Here is a 12,787-nt window from a genome sequence, read left to right as displayed (position 1 = left end):
GTGGGAAGGCAATTTGGGATTGAGAAATATATGGAAAGTGGATCTAAAATGGAAGGAAGAAGTCAAAAACGAAGTCATAGTCACGAGTTTCTGTGAACAGTTCTGGAGGAGAAGATGGAAAGATTGATTCCTTTCTAAAGGGGAATCAAAGGTGAGCACTTCTGCTCCAGCCAGACGTCTTCCAGAGCCTACAGAACTGAAGGTTGGATGAGGCAGATGGGAGAGGGATAGGGGTAGGGCTCTGGGGTGGAAGGTCACCCTGCTCCCTTTCAACCTTGCTTTGGTCTACTCTGGGCCCAGCATGAGCTCTGGTGACCAAGGACCATGGCTGTTCTGGCTGAAGGGAACAGGAGCTATGACAGGACTGCCTTACTTGCCATCCTTCCCATCACAGTAGTACTCACACATTCCTGAATTTCCCTGCTGAAGCACAGGTCTATAGAAAATTCCAGATGTCTGTATAGACACTTTTTCTTCTCTTGAAATCAATCACTGAACTGAACCTCCTTCTTTCACCCTACTTCTAGAATTCTATCATATCTTCCCAGCCTCTTCTTTCAGAATCATCCTTGTCGCTCTCTGCTGAACCCTCCCCAAACTCTCTATTGGCATCTTTAGTTGAGGGGCTAATGAGGGGACCCATTTCTCCAGCAAAGTCCTGAGGCGCACAGACTGTCGTTATTTCTTGGCAGAGACGATGAGAAGTTGAATCGCTGGACAAGGACACAGAGTAGGTGAGCCCAAGCAAAGCCAGGCTTGCTGATACTTTGTGCGCTCTTCGCTCTTACGTCTCTGAAGCTTCCCTTGTCTGTCATTCAGCCCTAACAGTCCTGTTCTGAGTGCTAAACAGGGACTAAACTTTCACAATAAAAGACAGACACATTTCCAACCCAAGGACAAGGGTATTGAATTATAGAGCCCCTTTGGGTGAAGTAGAACAAGAAACACCCCATATGCACGGGCCGTAGGAGAAGAGAGTAGGCTCTAGAGATAAGCGGACTGAGAGGAACCCAACACCCTGGCCAAGTCACCCAGATGCACACCATTTATAAACCTGTCTAGACACGGGTTTGGTATTGATGCGAGACAAAGAGGCTCTGTACGAGGGCCACCAGCAGCAGTGGAAAGGAAAGGAGGGGAGGAAGTCAAACGACAGAAAATCAACAGAACTGAGTGACCAAGCACAAGCTGGAGGATTTTTGTGAATCGTAGGTCACCCTAGTGAGCAGTAAGCCAATACTGTATAGATCGTGAAGGAAGGGGAATCAGTTAAGGACAAGTGATTCCTTTCTCAGCCCTGAGGCTTGGCTGTGCATTAAACACAAAGGGGCAAATCTAAAAACAGGTGTCCTTCTGACTTTTCCAAGTAGCTAAATGGGTTTGTAGTAGAAAAGTTGCAGGTGCAAGGGCGGAAATCTTATGTATTTATTTTTTCAGGAAGATATCCTGGTGACTATCTTTAAGAGGAAGCAGGCTCCACCCAATGTCAAAAAAAAGTCCTCACAGAAGGGAAGGAGTAAGTCCGATGAGAAATGTTAAAGGAATTAGGGGCCTTCCTGAGCAGGGTGGCACAAGAACATCCCCCTTTGTAAGCATGCTTCCTTCCATGAGTAATTTAGATTTGCCCGAAAGCTTCTGGATTGGTGACTTCTCAGTAAATCCCATTTGGACTGATCAGAATATGAGTGATACCTGTATTTGCATCTATATCAAAAGTGAAATAGCTCATTTCTAATGGGAAGTGGGTTTTTTTTTTTTTTTGCTTTTAAAAAAATAAAAAAGCCTTGAGATATTTATAAATGTGTATTCGTGTAGAGTATCAGATCCAACTGTTTATTCTATGACTACTATCTTCTCCCAGAAACTGACTCTGAGCCAAGGATCCATATGATTACTAAGGAGGAGGAGAGACCAGGAAGGGAGTGGAGACACAGGAAGAGGAAGAAGCAAGCAAGGGCACAACTTTAGGCAAAGTTCCAGATCCAGCCTGATTCCATGGACAGCTCTGGAGTATAAGTGCACCTCAGAGTTGTGCTTTAAGACAAAAGGGTGTTTGTACTCCTCCATCAGCCAGTCATTCCCTGGTCGGGGTGGAAGGGGGGGGTGGGTAGGGGAGGTAGATGACCCCCAAGCACTGGGGCGCTCTGTAGGGGCAAGAACCTCCTTGTCCACAGGAAATCCTCTGAAGGTCACAGGTACAAACTATTAGCATCAAAACACATGTTAAACAGCTGGGAAAGAGACACACACAGCTGGTAAAAGAGGGCCAAGGAGATTGAGGTGGGCACCAAGTGTGTCCACGACATCTATGTATCATGTCAATATAAAATCTGCATGTACATACAGATACCAATGAGTATGGGATATGGCATGGCTCAGAGTAAAGATCTCTGGTACAGCAGTAACCACAAACCACTGTGTGGCCTAGAGAGTCTGGTACAAACCAGTGTGAACACAGACAGTCTGAAAGATTCAGAGGAAGGAACACTCAATCTACTGAGGGGAGAGGCAGGAACCAAAAAAACCAAGAGGCTGGAGAATCTGACAAGAGGGAATGTGACAGGAGGGGCGCCTGGGTGGCTCAGTTAGTTAAGCGACTGCCTTCAGCTCAGGTCATGATCCTGGAGTCCCGGGATCAAGTCCTGCATCGGGCTCCCCGCTCGGCGGGGAGTCTGCTTCTCCCTCTGATCCTCTTCCCTCTCGTGCTCTCTGTCTCTCATTCGCTCTCTCTTAAATAAATAAATAAATAAATAAATAAATAAATAAATAAATAAATAAATAAATAAATAAATAAAGAGGGAATGTGATAGGAATAAATCTACGGTCCTCACCTTGGGTCCAAAGTCAACAACGACACCAGTAGCAGATAGAGGAGACCCCGCTCAGCAGCGTCATGTACTAAAGATACCTGTGGAACTCAGTTTGGCCAAGAACTCCACAGAAGCCAACCCTTCTATGACCCAGAACATCTCATCTAATTTCACGGTGCTTTCAGAGGAAGGCCGGGTCTGGGCCAGAGAAGCAAGAGGCCCCGCTGTGTGGTGCAAGCCCACCACGCCTGGAGTGTGGCCTTTGATTCTGGGTGCCACAATTTAAAGAACGTGGACCACCCAAATGATTTCAGAACATGACACAGATGGTCTATGAACTTGGCATCAAATAACGGGAGATGCAAGCGACGAAACTGGGAATGTTGTCTCTAAGAGAAGGAAAAACCTGGAGACGTTTTTGGATGCCATCAATTCTGTCCCTGTGACGGAGTAATTAGACGTGTTCTGTGTGACCCAAAGTGTAGAATGGGGCCCAGTAGGTAAAAGCTACAGGGAGATGGGGTTCAATGGAATCTAAGGGATGCTCTAAGAGCCAGAGCTAGCTGAGGAGAGGGAATAGAGGGCAGGACTTGGGGAGGGGGGGCAGTGATGGCCAGGGCCCACTCCAGAGGTAGGCGGGACATTCCCCATCACTGGAATGTGGCTCCATGAACTGTCCCCAGGCCCACTCTGCACTGAAGCCACGCGGGGACTTTCTAATAATACCTTTCTGGGATGACAACCAGATATGCATATTCTAATAAGCTTCCCAAACTTTTCCCAGCATTTGTATAGGACCAGGGTCTGGGACCACTGAATGGATACATCTCATCAAAGATGCCTAGAGGGAGCCCAGGTATCAGGTGGGGAAGGAGGCACAGAGAAGATGCATATATTCCCTTCAAATCCTAGACTTCTGTGGCCCTGGGACTGTGGGATTCTAGGTTTTACATCAGAGAAGTTAGTCTGAGGAACACAATTTAATAGAGAACACAGGCTTTGGAACCAAACGAACCTGAGTTTACATTCAGGCTCTGCCACATATTAGCTAGGAGGTCCTGGGCAAGGCATTCTACTTCCTAAACCTCAGTCTTCTCACCTGTGAAATGGGAGCTCACCTACCACCTCTTAGAGTCTTTGTGAGGCTTGAATGAGAGTATAGAATATAAGCAAAGTGACTATAGCACGTGAGGTCCCTTCTAAATAAAAGCACGTAGGTAGAGGTCCCCCCAGCTGTGGTTTCTATGGCTTCCATATTTGTCCTGACCACGGCCTTGGGGGAAGCTGGATGGCAGTCATCTTCAAGGGCATTTTGCACTCCTTTGGACAAGTCACTGTCACAGTACGAGGATGAGGACAAAGGGCTTACGTCCAGGCTCTTATTAGGTATGAAGTATAGACTGACCCGAGGAGTGGTGGACAGACTTCCCGGGGCGGCTCTGACAGGATCTGTGTTGACCTGAAGTCATGTTTCCTCTCTGGGCCTTCACACCTCCACAGGATAACTGAAGACCTTTGGATGGGATGTGCTCTCAGGCTGCTTTGTAGCTTTGACCTTCCAAAAGCCTTGATAAACAGAATGATTCCCCGGCATTTCTGGGTTGTGATTCACTCAGGTTATAAACCGCCATTTTCTCTACGTCATAAACAGTTTATAACAGGTGTGGCCTCAGTGGCTCGGGGCGGCCCTGCAGGCTAGGTTCTGGAGAAAACTAGGCACAGGTCCTTCTCTGCACGTTCAGTTCAAACCGCAGGAGTAGCTTCCCGCGCGGTATGTCCTGCACGCCCCACATCCTCCAGCCTGCCAGCCTTGGACTACTTTGACTTTCTGGAATACGTTCTGTACCTTTACCCCTCCGTGCCTCCACGTGTCTTGGGTTCCCTGGGACCCACACTCTGAGGCAGGCATGTGCGCAGGGCGGCTTCAGGGGTGCCCTGAGGAGACCTACCTGTCCTGGAGTGGGGGAAGCAGGGCTGGGAGAGGGAGGGGCAGCCTCGTGGTGCAGGCAGACCAGAGGCTCTGGTTGGTCCCCTGGGGCGCCCTGGAGCCGGGATGGCCCTTCAGAGCTGGGCCCAACTGAGGCCCTGCACCCCCCCATTGATCAGTCCCCTGGGGAGGAGTCAAGGGCAATCCCCGTGAGCCTGTGGATGACTGGGAGGACGCGGAGAGGGAAGGAGGGAAGCAGAAGGGAAGAGCTGGGGGCAAGCTGAGGCTGTCGGAGAGCTGTGCCCTGCTTCAGATGTCGTCAGTGCCTTAGCCCCTCATCAGGACGTTATGCCCACAAAGATCGCTGAAAACGCTATCTCCACCGTGTTTATTATCTCCCCCAAACAACAGTCTCAGCGAATAAGAAGACAGACATATCATAAATGCCAGGCGTTTCCTCCCGCCCCAGTTTAGATTTGAGGACAATGCATTTATGACTGTTGCATCACACGGGCCACCACATACACCTCTGAAAATAGGAAACAGCCTGATGAGAGGGGGTTGGGGGGGGGGGCTGGCTCGCCTGCATCCTGTCTCCCCCAGGGCCAGGCCTGGCCGGATACTCCATGAGAAGCCCACTTCCGTCCTCACCATCCCCTCCCTCAACAAAACCATCCAAGAGGAAAACACTTCCCCCGCATTTTGGGTGGAGAGAGATCTTTGTCCCGCCTCGACGAGGACAAAAGGGGAAAGTACAACATGACTGGACACTTCCAACGCTCCAGTGTCTTCCACATGTCCACACAGCCTCCCCAACATGGCTCTGTTCAACGTGTTTATATTCGGATTATGGGTGTTTTATGTGCTATCATTTTATTTCATTTTGCTGAAAACCCTACGGGGTACAAACAAGTCTGAACTTGCCATGAGTTAAAACCCCTTAACTCATCACTATCTGTTATAAACACTTGAATAAAAGCCTTGAGGGGTGCCTGGGTGGCTCAGTCAGTTGGGCGTCTGCCTTCGGCTCAGGTTGTGATCTCAGGGTCCTGGGATCGAGTCCCGCGTCAGGCTCCCTGCTCAGTGGGGAACCTGCTCCTCTCTCTCCCTCTGCCCCTCCCTCCCTCTCGTGCATACACTCTCTCTCTCAAATAAATAAAATCTTAAAAAAAAAAAAGGAAAAGAAAGCCTCACAAGTTCAGCTGGCATGGCGTATCACTCTGGTTGGACCGTGTGAAATGAGGATCAGAGTAGAGGCCACCTCCAGCCAACTAAAACCCAAAATAAATCTCACTGCTTGGCAGAATGGCATATTTCCATTCACGTATTTCCCCCCCATTCATCTATGAATTGAATGGTAAATGTATCGTGTAGGCTGGATGGTATCGAGTCCTTTCAATGCGTCAAGTATCGTCTTAGGGCTGTAGGAAAAGTGAGGATGTGCAGGAATCAACCCCTGCCTTGGAGAAGCTTACAGTAGAGAGGTGGGCAGTGGAGAACAAGGGCTGGGCTGCATGAAAGAATTATTCATTTGGAGCCTACGATGGTAGCAAAGTTGTATGGCAAGGAGAATGGCCGGGAGGGTGGCTCTAGACAGAACTTTGTGTTGCCATGAAGTTTGCCATTAAATTTTGTCCCAAAGGCACCGTGGAGCCATTGAAACATTTTAAGCAGAGGAGTCCCACGGTGCCATGTTGCCAGCAGGCTGTAAAGGGCACACAGAGACTAGGCACAAATGGGGGTTGAAGGCAAAGCATTTGGCTTGGAGATTCATGTATCCCTAGCGATCAGCCCATGTCACAGAAAAGAGGCTCAATAACTATTTGTTGAAGAATGAATGAGTCCATGGAGATGTTTCACAATAGCAGAAAAGATGAGATCTCTGGAGATGACAGGAGCTGGGACCTCAGGAAGTTTGGGACATGTTTAGAATACCCATCATGGGAATCCAGGAGTTAATAAGCAAGTGATGGCTAAAAAGATGGCCAGGAGGTTCAACATCATTAGCCATCGGGGAAATGCACATCAAAACCATAACAAGATACCACTTCAAATACACTGGAATGGCTATAATCAAAAAGATGAATAATAACAAGTGTTGGCAAGGATACGGAGAAGCAGGAACCCTCCTGCAGCGCTGGTGGGAATGTAAAACGGCTCAACCACTTTGGAAAATGGTCCGGCAGTTCCTTAAACGGTTAAACATAGACTTAACATGGGACCCAGCATTTCCATTCCTGGCATATACCCGATAGAAATGAAAACATATGGCCACTCACAAATTTATATACAAATGCTCATAGCAGCATTATTCGTAATAGCCAAAAAGGAGAAACCACCCAAGTGTTCATCGACTGATAAACGAATAAACAAAATGTGTTATATTCACACTGTGACATTGTGACTTATAATAAGAAATATAGGGGGCTCTGGGTGGCTCAGTCGGTTGTCTACCTTCAGCTCAGGTCATGATCCCAGGGTCAGGCTCCCTGCTCAGCGGGAAGTCTGCTTCTCTCTCTGCCTGCTGCTCCCCCTGCTTGTGCTCTCTCTCTCTCTGACAAATAAATAAGTAAAATCTTTATAAATAGATAAATAGATTAATTAATTAATTAAAAGGAGAATGTGGAACAAAGGTCAGTGGGTACATGCAGGTGGGCAGTGAAGGTCAGGTAATCCTTGTCTTGGGGTCAATCACAGGCTGGCTCAGGGCAGTCCTTATGGCTTGAGGGGGTACTTTTGGTTCCCCTCACAGGATGCTTTGCCCTCTGGTCTTTTGCTTGAGTTAAGTTGGAAAGAACTTAATCAATTAGGAAGTACAGACTGAGGTCAAAATGGAGGTAAAGTCCTCTTTCAGACTGAACACTTAACCTGTGGGATCTGATGTTGTCTCCAGATAAATAGTGTCAGAATGGAGTTGAGTTGTGGGACCCTCGGCTAGTGTCAGAGCATTGCTTGTTGGTGTGGGGGAAATTCTCCCCCTACATCAGAGTTGAGTCTAAAATCCAAGAGACGTACAATGAAATATTGTTTGGCCATAAAAAGGAATGACGTGCTAATCCATGGTACACCATGGGTGAACCTTGAAAATATTATGCTAAGTGAAATAAAACAGTCATGGAAGACCACATATTTCATGGTCCCATTTACATGAAATGTCCAGAATAGGCCGATCTAAAGAGAAAAAAAGCAGATTAGTGGTGGCCTGGGGCTGGGGGTGGGGGTGGGGGGCTTGGGGAAAAAGTGGAGATTGACTGCAAAAGGTATGGGCTTTGTTTTGAGAGTCATGAAGATGTTCTAAAATTGATTGTGGTTATGGTTACAGAACTCTGAATATACTAAAATCCACTGAGTTGTACACTTTATTTTTTTAAATGATTTTTTTTAAAGATTTTATTTATTATTTATTTGAGAGAGAGAGACTGAGAGAGAGAGAGCACATGAGAGGGGGGAGGGTCAGAGGGAGAAGCAGACTCCCCACTGAGCAGGGAGCCCGATGCGGGACTCGATCCCGGGACTCCAGGATCATGACCTGAGCCGAAGGCAGTCGCTTAACCGACTGAGCCACCCAGGCGCCCGAGTTGTACACTTTAAATGAGTGAATTATATGGCATGTGAAATACATTTTAATAAAACCATCACCAAGAAAAGACACACTGGGGCGCCTGGGTGGCTCAGTCAGTTAAGCATCTACCTTCAGCTCAGGTCATGATCTCAGGGTCCTGGGATCAGAGTCCCCTATCAGGCTCCCTGCTCGGCGGGGAGTCTGCTTCTCCCTCTTCCTCTGCCCCTCTCCCCCCACTCGTGCTCTCTTTCTCTCTCTCTCAAATAAATAAATAAAATCTTTAAAAAAAAAAAAAGGCACACTGACCACATATTTGTGAATAAAAAGTTTCTGTGCCCACACACACACACAGCTCACACGCACTGAGGGCCGGGCTGCGGGCAGGTCCGGTGTGAGAGCATGCGGACTGCAGCAGAGGCAAGCAGTCTGACGCTCCAGCTTTCTCTGAGCAGCCCCAACGGCTGAGGGAAGAAAGCAGGTGGAAAGACGTAACAACTAAGGATAGCTAATACTTGCTGAGAGCGTCTAGGATCCAGGGACCATAGAAAGCTTTACCCACATTATCCCATGATATGTACATATACACATATACAATTATTCATCCCATCCTTCGCTATGAGGTAGGTGCTCTCATAAACCCCAGAGTACAGGTAAGGAAACTGAGTCCCAGAAAGAGGAAGTAACCTGCCTGTGGTCTCACAGGCCGTAACAAGGAAGGTGCGGGGATGAGGCCCAGACAGCCTGCGCCTGAGCACATGCCCTTAACCCTGGTCGAGGCGGCCTTCCCGAAGGCTGAGGGCTGGAGGCGCCGGTGGAGGTCAAGGAGAGGGGGAGGGCAGCGCACTCGGAGGGCCCGGGTGCCTGTGGTCTCCATGAGGGTGAAGAGCTGGTTCTGTGAGCACGACAGGACAGTGGCGTGCAGAGCTGTAGCGTAAACTAAGGAACTTGTGGTTACAACTCTGGCTTAGTCCTTGGAGACGGGATAGTGTAAAGCTTGCCACGTTCCAAGGCGTGGAGTCGGTGAGGCTGAACAGAGAGCATGGGGATTGGTCATGGGGCTTGGGCAGTGATGACAGGCTGCTCCTCATCCCAGGTGGTGAAATGATCGAAGTTTTCCAAATCTCGAAATTCGATGCATTTTGGAGGGATGCACATGGCAGGGACATATTATCCCTGGGGGAAACTCTGTCACTTAGCAGCCAAACGTGGGGACCAAACCCCCAAGAACCAGGACCCGGAGGGAATCCGTTACCTTCACCAGCAGCCCCCGGACTCGCCATCACCAAGGGCAGCCTTCAGGGACGGCCTCTAAGAACAGCGCATTGGGAGGGATTTTGACTCTCCGATCACATCTTCATGACTAATTCGTTTTCAGCATTTTCATTAACCAGAGAGATTTACAGTTGCCAGGTAGAGCTTCCAACCAGCGGAGACCACCAACCTTGCTGGCTGGGTTGCTAGAAGCCGCGGGCCAGGAACCACGGGTCTCATCAGCCGAGGTGGCAATACTTGGGAAGCTGTAGAATTTTTTTTCTGTCAAGCTTTCCAGAGTAGTGGAATGGCCTGCAGTTCCCCCCGAGAACATCTGCAGGCCCCTGAGGGGGCACGGGCCTATGTCGCCACCTTGACCTTGCCTTGCCTCCTGTGGTTCGGGCTGGCTTGTGACAGGCACGTGGAGGGTTGGGGCAGCTGTGGATTGGGCCAGGGCTCGGGACTCTGGAGGACAAGGTGCTGCTTAAGTAATGCTGAATGAAGCCTAAGGCATCGAGATTGCATAAACACCTCTTCCCAACTTTTTAGAGTAAGTGCCAAGTCTGTGATTTTGTGCCTTTCAGTAAAGGGCTAGAGTCTAAATTGCGATGTCCAAAATACAAAGCAAGCCAGTTTTGTAATTTTTGATTTTTCCAAGAGCCACATTTCAAAAAAGTGAAAGGAAACAGATAAAATTAACGTTAATAATGTATATCTAAAGTCAATATATCTAAAATATTTCAACATTAATAGTAATGTTACTATTTATAATGGCAAAACAGTAATGAGATGTTGGATACATCAGGGGTACTAAGTGCTCAGTCCGGTGTATGTTTGACAAACTCAGCACATTTCACTTTAGACTAGCCACACTCCAAGTGCTCAACAGTCCCACGGGGCCACGGCTACCCGGCACCGCGACGCCTTCCTCGGACCCCAGACGGGGCTGCCCCTTTTTCTAGGAAGCCACAGGTATTTGGGCAGTGAGGCCCATCCTTCAGACCCTGGGTCTCCTAGGGGATCATGCAATTCCAATTCGTTTCTGCACATGCATCTTACTGAGATGCTCATGTCTGTAGGCAGGACAGAAACAGCCCTAAATGAGGGATGCAGACTTCAAGAGTTGAAACCAATACCTTTAGAGATGGAGAAACTGGATCTAATGCCAAGCCAATGTTTTGTGAGAGCCTACTTATTCCAGGTGGGCCTCTGGGCACCAGGACGACCACAGTCGACAACATCAGCACAGACCATACGCTTGGAGAATCTGAAGACTGTTGGGTGAATTGCACCAACCAGACTCAAAAGAAGATCAGAGTCTTAGAGCAAATAATTATTAACATTTATTTTGAGAGGCAAAATTGAGATAATAAAGAGAGGTTTGACTTCAGAGCGAATTGGGTTCAAATACTGATTCTGCAACGACTAGCTATTATTGACTTTTTTGAAAAGAAATAGTTTCACATATTTATGATTTTGAAAGTGCAAAGGTTCTCCCAGCTTTATATAGAAATGAGCATTCTCCTGCTCCATACCCTTATTCCCACTCTCTAGATACAACCACTTTGAACTCTTTTAGCTATTTCTTCCATGGTATTTATCTCCATATATTCAAATGACTCATTGATATGGCTATACCTAGATTTTATTTAGATTTTAGATCTTATCTATCGACTTTCCACATGGAAGCTGAGGTTTTGCTCTCTTAAATCTCCCTATCCACCTCCAACTCCTCCATTCTCCAGATAGAAGTATGTCATAATTTTGGTTAAATCAATCTTCAGTGCTTACACCCCATTGCCGTGTGATTATTAGGCCATGAAGTGCACTATTATAGTAATATTCTTTCTTCCAACATTTTTTCTTTTTCCTGGAGTTAACAATTATTGTGTTGTTGTTGTTGTTTTTCATTTATTTAGCTACTATGTACTTATTACTAACTCATTGCTAACTTTCCTGCAAAAGTAGCAATCTCTCAGTACAACAAAATGCATTGGGTCCTTTGGCATCTTTTTCTGGAGATAGACCCAACTCCACGTCCTGGCAGAGCCCTCCAGACTGGCCAGCTCCACAGCGCCCCCCGGGGGCATCCCTTTCCATCCTGGGGACTCTCAGAATGTAGCTCCTGGGATGGATCACAACTGCTTTTCTTCCATCTTCCTCTTTCTTGGAGAATGCCTTCATTTTGGAGGAATACACCTAAAGATAACCAGGAATTGAAAGTTTCAAGACTTTGCAGTTTTGAAACTGCCTTGATTGATGATGTGGGTGTGTACATAATTCTGGTATAGAGAAATCATTCTCTCTCAGAATTCTGAAGCCTTGCTCCATGGTTTTCTAGCATTTAGTGTGGCTTTTTTGGAAAAGTCTGACGCCATGCTGACTCCTGATAGCCCCTTCTCTCTCCCAGAAGCTCTCAGGGTCTCCTCTTGGGCCCTAATGGTCTGAAATGTCACAATACATTCTTTGTTGTCCATCTATTTTCATGCACTGCACTTGGCACTCTGTTGACCTTCTCCATCTGTACATCCATGTCCTTCAGATACGGGGACATTTCTTGAATTGTGTCTTTGATATTTTTCTTCCTTCCATGTTCTCTGTTCCACCTCTATGGAACTCCTATTATTTGGATGTTAGATCACCTGGACAGATCCCATAATTTTATTGTTTTCTCTCCTACTTTCCATCTCATTTATGTTACTGTTCTACTTTCTGAATGATTTCCTTAGCTTCGTTTTCTGTTTTATTTAATTTTTCCTTCTACTCTCAAACTTTGAAGTTCCAAAGGCTATTTTTGCTCTCTGTTCTCTTATAACAGCTTCCCGTGCTTGAGTGTACATCCCCGGGGGATCAATCACAAGACCTGGTCGTTGCTATGATGGTTGTTCCTTCTGCCACCTAGACTGCCTGTTAATGCCCAAGTTCCTCTTAGCTCTTTCTTTGTTTTTGTCTCTTTGATATTAGTGATTTCTCTCAATGCCTGATGACTCATTTTTGAGAGTGGAGTACTGAAGAGCAGATGGCAGCCCTCTGTGTGAGGACAGGATCCACCCACTGTGGGGTTCGCCAGAGTACGTGATTGGCCACTTTCCCCGGGGGACATCCAAGTTCTATGCCCTGAGCCTGCCATCTTTCCCAGGAAGGAATCCTCCAGGCTCCCATCTGGCAGATAGCAAGCTGGCTGCCGGTGCTCCTGGAGCTGGGTAGCAGAGTGGCAGTGGTCTCATTGGTAAGAGT

Source organism: Mirounga leonina, unplaced genomic scaffold, assembly GCF_011800145.1.
Source record: "Mirounga leonina isolate KUSES-001 unplaced genomic scaffold, KU_Mleo_1.0 Mir_91, whole genome shotgun sequence".
Lineage (NCBI taxonomy): Eukaryota > Metazoa > Chordata > Mammalia > Carnivora > Phocidae > Mirounga > Mirounga leonina.
Note: the sequence above shows the minus strand (reverse complement) of the source record.